The sequence below is a fragment of the Vicugna pacos genome, chromosome 6 (genome assembly GCF_048564905.1).
Source record: "Vicugna pacos chromosome 6, VicPac4, whole genome shotgun sequence".
NCBI classification, from domain to species: domain Eukaryota; kingdom Metazoa; phylum Chordata; class Mammalia; order Artiodactyla; family Camelidae; genus Vicugna; species Vicugna pacos.
In genome coordinates, this window is record NC_132992.1 from 642,856 (window position 1) to 649,908 (window position 7,053).

Genomic DNA, 7,053 nt, shown 5'->3' on the forward strand with positions numbered 1-7,053 from the left:
CCCCGCTGCCCCGCTGCCCCGCCCACTGGTGGCAGCACCGCCCCAGCCTCCGGCCGGAGCCACCTGCAGGTCAGGACGTCCGCGAGGCCCCGCCCTCCCCGGCCCCGCCCTGGCCGCGCCCTGGCTCCCATTGGGTCCGCAAGTTCTGCCCTCGTACGTCTAGCCTCGGAAGGAGGCACGACGCAAGCGCTAGGGGAGGGCCCCGCGGCGTTGCCATGGCTACAGGCGCCGCGCCCCGCAAGGCCAGCGTGCACTTCTGGGGCGGGGAGCGGGCTCCGGAAATGTGTAGCTGCTGGGGACAATGGCTGTGCTTGCTGCTGGGGATGGCGGCTTTCTCGGTCTGGCGACTAGTTCTTGCTTGGTCAGTCGGCAGCCGACATCCTGTCTGGGGCGTCGTCCCACAGACGGTAAAAGTACGGCCGCGCTGTTGGCGGGGCCAGTGGACATGGTCCGGGGTGGGATCCGGGTTGGTGTGGCGGCCGGGGAGTTGCAGTGGTGCCGGGGAGCGGGTTGGGGCGGGGTGGAAAGTGCTGGGTCATAGCCTCGGGCTTTCCTCCCCCTCGGGCGCTGGGGCTGGGGCCGCGAGTCCGGGTAGCCCTGGGTGGCCGCGGCCTCCCAGAATCCCCGGGAAGGGCAGGCGGAGGACCCATCATTTATGAAGCGGGGCCTTATCCGGGTTTTGAAGAGTCCCAGAATCAGATGTTGGAATGGGGTGGTTTATCAGCCTTGTTTATCTGCAGGGAAATTTCAGTTCCATCCAGATGTTGGCTCCTTCGGTAAACCTCAGGAATAAGACAAGGGTCAGTGCCAATTAGTAGTTATCTAGGGCTTGACTCAAAATAGACTGTGCGGGCTGTAGGGATGGTAGATGGGCCCTCCCTCTCAAGGTTGGCAGACTTCTGGGATTAAAGGCCCCACTTGAGGATTACATCCTCATCTGCAGTAATGGAGGTTGTGGAAAACATTAACACAGAGAAGGGAGGGGTGTTGCTGCGGTAACTCATTAAAGAAGTCAGGACCCTTGCCTGGCTCTTCTGTAGGAAAGTCTCGCCTAGGGTAGGGCAGCAGCTATCAAAGTGTGTCCGAGGCCCCTGGGATGCAAGGCTATTTTCGCAGAAACGCCGGGAAGTCACCTGCCTTTTGCACACTCTTGCACTCCCGAGATTCCTGTGGGGTTTTCCAGGGAAAACCTGGTCTGTGATATCACAAAAGAGGGAATACAGAGGCAGATAGGAGAATTCAGCTCTCACCAGTCCAAAAGAGATTTGCAGAAATTAAAATCACTGCTATTCTTCTCACTAATGATTTTTGTTTTGAAAAATAAAATTTTATTTTGTTTAAGTGTATTAATGGTAACATACAGTAGATTGTTAATATTTTTAAGTGAATTCATACACTTTTTCTAACTTCTTATTTAACTTCTAACACAGGAAATATTGATAGATTTAACTCACATAAATAGCAGAGTTTTGGAGTTCTCAGTAATTGTTAAGAGTGTATAGGGTTCTGTAGAACAAGAAGTTTAAGAGCCCCTGTAGAACGGGTGCTCAGGTGCTAGTCAGGTGCTTAGTGGTGTTAGACGGATGCCAAGATGTCTTCCGCAACTGCTCCCCGACTTAAAGTAATTGGCCACATGGAGATGGGTGGGCAGTGCCTCCACTTTACAAACCAGAAGCTGCTGAATGTGTCTGGAGTCTAGGCCATGGGCTGTGCAGGGATTCCCGTTGTATCTGTTCTATCTAAGCCGGGATTCCTGTGCAGAGTCCTGGTCCTGAAGACCCGCTCTCCTTTGCTCCCTGCCAGATACTTTCTGTGTTACGTCAACACTCCAGAGGGCTTCAGCCTCCGTAGGAACGTCTGCATCCACATTGCCTTCCTCCTGAAGACCCTGCTGAAGATGGAGGAGCCGGTACTGGTGCTATCCCCTTGGGGCCACCCCTACCACTGGCAGAGCCCCGACATCAACCAGGTCTGGATTCCCTGGTCGGTTTCCTTTGACCTCCCAAGTCTCAACAGAAACATCCCTGACATTGAGTACGAGCAGTTCATTGCATGTGAGGTGGTGGACATTTAACTGGGGCCAGGTGGTCGTTGTTTTGGTTCCGATCTGAACATTGGGCTGTCTTACTTTGGGCTTGTCGGTCTGCTTCGGGACCATGCTCATGTTTCCCACACTGCAGGTGAATTTGACTTCTCCTTAGTTTTTTCGGGAAATCAATTTGAAGTGTATGAGCTCTATGTCCCCTCACCTCTAAAAACCCTGGCCTCCTGGTGAGATGGAGCGGTGACAAGGAGGCCACTGCCACAGAGGCCTTGTCCCAGAAGGACTCGCTCCCTTTGCACTCAGGGATGTTCTTACCTGTAGGAAAACACAGTGTGTGTGTAGCATGGGCCACGTGCTGGAGAAGGTATGTAACTGCCCATCCAGTATAATTTGGTCCTGCTCAAGCTTTCCATTTTAAGTTTTGTAACAGGGAATAGTACAAGATTTTCTTTGAATAATGGTATTTAGAGCTTATCATTTTTTTAATTGAAATGTGGTTGATTTACAATGATCTGTTAGTTTCAGTTATACAGCTGTTTTGTTAGTTTCAGGTATACAGCACAGTGATTCAGTTGTACATAGACATAGTCTATTCTTTTTCAGGTTCTTTTCCATTATAGGTTGCAAGATACTGAATATTGTTCCCTGTGTTCTACAGTGAATCCTTGTCGTTTGTCTGTTTTACAAATAGTAACTTGTATCTGTTAATCCCAAACTCCTAAGTTTGTTTTACAAGTCTGTGAGTCTGTTTTTGTTTTATAAATAAGTACATTTGTATCTTTTTTTAATTCCACATATAAATGATATCATATGATACTTGTCTTTGTCTGATTTATTTCACTTAGTGAGATCATCTCCAGTTCCATCCATGTTGCTGTAAATGGCCTTATTTCCTTCTTGTTATGACTGAGTAATATTCTGTTATATCTAAATACCACATCTTTATCCAGTCATCTGTCAGTGGACGTTTAGGTTGCTTCTATGTCTTGGCCATTGTAAACAGTGCTCCTGTGAAAATTGGAGTGCAGGTATCTTTTGGAATGAAGTTTCCCTCTGGATATATGACCAGGAGTGGGATTGTTGGATTAGGTGATAAGTATTTTTTCTTTTTTTCCTTGTCTTTTGAGGAATCTCCATACTGTTTTCCACAGTGGCTACACCAAACTACATTCCCACCAACCGTGTAGGAGGGTTTCATTTTCTCCACAGCCTCTCCAGCATTTATGGTTTGTGGACTTTTGAATGATGGCCATTCTGACTGGTGTGAGATGATAACATTGTAGTGTAGTTTTGAGCTGCATTTCTCTGATAATTGAGCGATATTGAGCATTTTTTATATGCCTATTGGCCATTTGTGTGTCTTCAATGGAGAATTCCATGTTTAGTTGTTCTGTCCATTTTAGTATTTGGTTGTTTATTTTTTTCTTTTTAAGTTGGATGAACTATTTATATAGTCTAGAAATTAAGCCATGGTCAGTCTCATCTTTTGCAAATATTTTCTCCCATTCCATAGGTTGTCTTTTTGTTTTACTTATGGTTTCTATTGCTGTGCAAAAGTTTATAAGTTTAATTAGGTCTCATTTATTTATTTTGGCTTTTATTTCTGTTGCTTAGGTTGCTTAGATGGCCCTAGGAAAACATTGCTGAGATGTGTGTCAAATAATGTTTCCTTGTGAGAAGTTTATAGTGTCTTGTCTAATATTTAAGTCTTTAAGCCATTTTTATTTTGTTTCTTTTTGGGTTTTTTGTGACTATGTATGCTTTTGATGTGTGGTTACTTTATTCTTCAAATATATCAACATATTACTATATCTATTTCCTTTAGACTGATAATCACGTAGGCTCCAACACATCCTAAGAATAACGAAGAAATAAAAGAAAGAAAAACATCTGTATTTTCTTGCTCACCTCTCCCATTCCCTCCTTGTTTTACTTTGATGTCCTTTTTCATTTTTACATCTTTATGTTTATTCTCTTGTAACTCGTTATTGCATTTTCATCTATGGTTTTCCTGTTTCTATAGCATCCTGCTTCCTTTCTGTTTAGAATAGAACCTTTTAATGTCTCTGTTAGGTTCAATATTGCTGAATTATCTCACCTCCCCCTTCCCCCTCCCCCCAGGCCTCTTAATACTCAGTCCAGGAAAGCTAAACCATTCTAGCCTTCATCGGTTCTGGGAAATCAATCCTCAGAGTGGGAAAAGACATTGAAAAATAATATTCTGTGAGTTGCTTTCTAACTTTGCCCAGAGATGAGAAACATCTGAAGGTGGAGGAAAAAAGTTGGTGGTGGAGAACACAAAGCCTTTTCTCCTTTTGCTACTGAAGAAATGATTGCTTTTGTAATTAGTGATGATGCCCTTTAAATTGGTGAGATCGAGATTCCACAGCTTCAGCGCCTGTGAATAACCAGCCGGGAGAAAGCTCTCTAGGGCCTCTGCAGTGGGAAAGGCAGCCCCTCTGAGCACCTGTTGTTGTGTATTCTTCTTGCCTCCACATGGGTTCACTAGGCACCGTGCAGGACGATGCAGTTAATTGAGGTGGAGGACGGAGGACGGGGAGACCCCTGCTGTGTGGCGAGCCACAGGAGCCCACACTTGAAGGACAAAATGTAGAGTAGTGGGGAGGTCATAGGAACAGAGGATGGTTGAGACCCAGGATAGTGTCCTGGAGTCCAGCAGCCAAGGCTGGTGGGGCAGATGGGGTCCTGGGGCATGGGCAGCACTTGAGGGATCTGAAGCAAAGATAGGAACCAAGAGACTGGATTCGTGTGGGGGTACGGCGCCCCTTGGAGGCTGCAGGGCAGCACAGCGAGCCCAGGGGGAGCGGGCACTTCCCCAAAGCTGGGTTGACAGGTCACAACCAACTCACTGGGGACCGAGAGGCACTGAGTCATTTTTAACTTTTTGTCCCTCTTCCTGGAAAAGAAACTACTGCCTGTTAAATAGCCTGTGTCGTTAGTGAGAATTAAAGACATGAAGCAAGATTGCCTCAAATGTCATCTATTGTGTAGTTGTTAATAAGTGTCAAATGCAAACTGGAATAGATGAAATGAAACATTCAACAGAGGATTTTAAAATCATTTAAAATAAAAATTCTTGCTGCCTTTGTTCTTCATTTCAGGGTTCACTTGGTGATAATAATAGTAACCAAAGCAACAGCAAACCCTTACAGAGCTCTGTCCTGCTGTTCCAGGAACGCTGTGTTCACGACAACCCAATGAGTTGGCACCACTATGAGTTCCACTTTAAAGGTAAGGACATTCATTAATCACACGGCTAATAAATGGCAGAGCTGGGACTTGAACCCAAGCTGTCTAGCCCCAGAGTCCCCTCTCAGCCCCTTCACTGCAACTCATCACTTGGCATGCCCGACACAGGCCAGCATTTAAGAGCAGCGTGACCTTGGCCAAGGCTGCTTCAACGCTTGGTCTCTGTTTCCTCATCTGTAGAATGGGGGTGTGGGCAGTGAACTCTGTGAGCTCAGTGGTCAGTCACTCCAGCTCTGCTATTCTACTGCTTTGAGTTAGTTTGGTAAGTATCTGAGCCTCTGAATGGCCCACCCATAGGCTGGCGCTTTGCTAGGCCCTTGGTTACGGAGAAAAGTAAGATCAGCCTGCTGCTCCGAGGAACCTGTGTCCCTCCATGGGAAGCAGCTGCGAGGCCCAGGCTCCCTCGCTGGCTGTCGGGGGCTGGGCAGGAAAGTCTGATAAGAGAAGATGGAGGCAGAGCCCCTCCTGGAACAGTGGTGGCCACACAGCTCTCAGGAGCGAGAGCCTCTGTCCAGGCTGCTGAGAGGGGGGTCCTCATGAGGCCAGTAGTCCCCCCAACCTAAGACCTCAGGACAAAGATCCAGCCATCCCTGCAGTGTCACCATAGAGCCAATCCATCCTCATCACTGTGCCTCTGTGCTCCTTTGTCCTGGGGCCTCTCTTCCCCCTACACCCAGAAGACTTTCCTCCCTCTCTTCTCTGAGTGTCCCCTCACTTCACCCGTGGCCCCTGCTTCCTGGATAACCATCTCTGGAGTTGACACTTTGCCCCCTCACAACCCCCCATTTGATCAGGATCCTGGGTTGACCTCCTTGTGCTCCCTTTCCACCTTCAGATCATTGCTCCTCCTCCCTTGGGAGCACCTGGAAAACCCAGATCCTTTCCTAGCAGTGACTTCCACCCTAGCCTCCCTGCTCATCTGCCTCAGTCAGGAGCACCTGGACCACCAGCTCTGTATTGCCTCACCTCCTACCATCAAGACGTCAAAGTTGACTCTCCATCCACCACCCAGTATGGTCATTTTAGGGTCTTCTTCTCCTTCAGCCTGAGCCAGCCACCGCCCATTCACCCTACCCCCGGTCACATACCCGGGCATGTCTCCACCCCAGTTCCAGCCTCTCGCCTTTAAGTGCCCACCTCTAGCCGTCCAGGTGCATGTCCACCAGCCTCCCTGGCCCTCCTTCACCCTCACTGGGGCATCAAGCGCTGAATCCTCTGCTTTCCTGCCTGTCCACATTCCTCTTACTTCCACTTCCCCACCTTCCAGCTCTGCATCCACAGTCAGCACTCTCTTTATGACAAACAAAACCCCCTTGACCCTTGATCTTTTCATTTCCTCACCAGGACGACTTCCATCTTGGTTCACCCAGCTCTATTTGTTCTGAGGCTGCAGGCAGCAGGCTCTCCCAGCACAGATTTCTAAGACTACAAATCAATGCCTACCATGCTGCCACTGCCAGGCAATACTCCAGGAATTATCTAGTGAGCACATTTCCCCACTTATCACTTAGTGGTGTCAACATTCTCTGCTCTCTGCACAACTGTAAGCTTCCCTCTGTCTCTTCCCTGACTCCCAGCAGATGGCCTCGCCTCCTGCTTCAGAGAGAATGACATGTCACTGGAAAGGAACTCACTCACCTGCAGCAAATCTGCTCACCTCACCTTTTATCTGTCTCTCTCCCACCTGGACTCTAGCTGTAGTTGTTCTAATTTAGTGAGTTTAGTTGACATATATATAC

General features: G+C 48.0%; 1 long non-coding RNA gene across 1 annotated transcript; it reads left to right on the plus strand.

The window, feature by feature from the left end:
- The first annotated feature begins 171 nt into the window (after positions 1 to 171).
- On the plus strand, positions 172 to 6,417 carry LOC140696740 (uncharacterized). Its single transcript, XR_012073217.1, has 4 exons — positions 172 to 407; positions 1,804 to 1,969; positions 5,167 to 5,296; positions 6,150 to 6,417. It is a non-coding gene; the product is annotated as an uncharacterized lncRNA (long non-coding RNA).
- Positions 6,418 to 7,053: the final 636 nt, after the last annotated feature.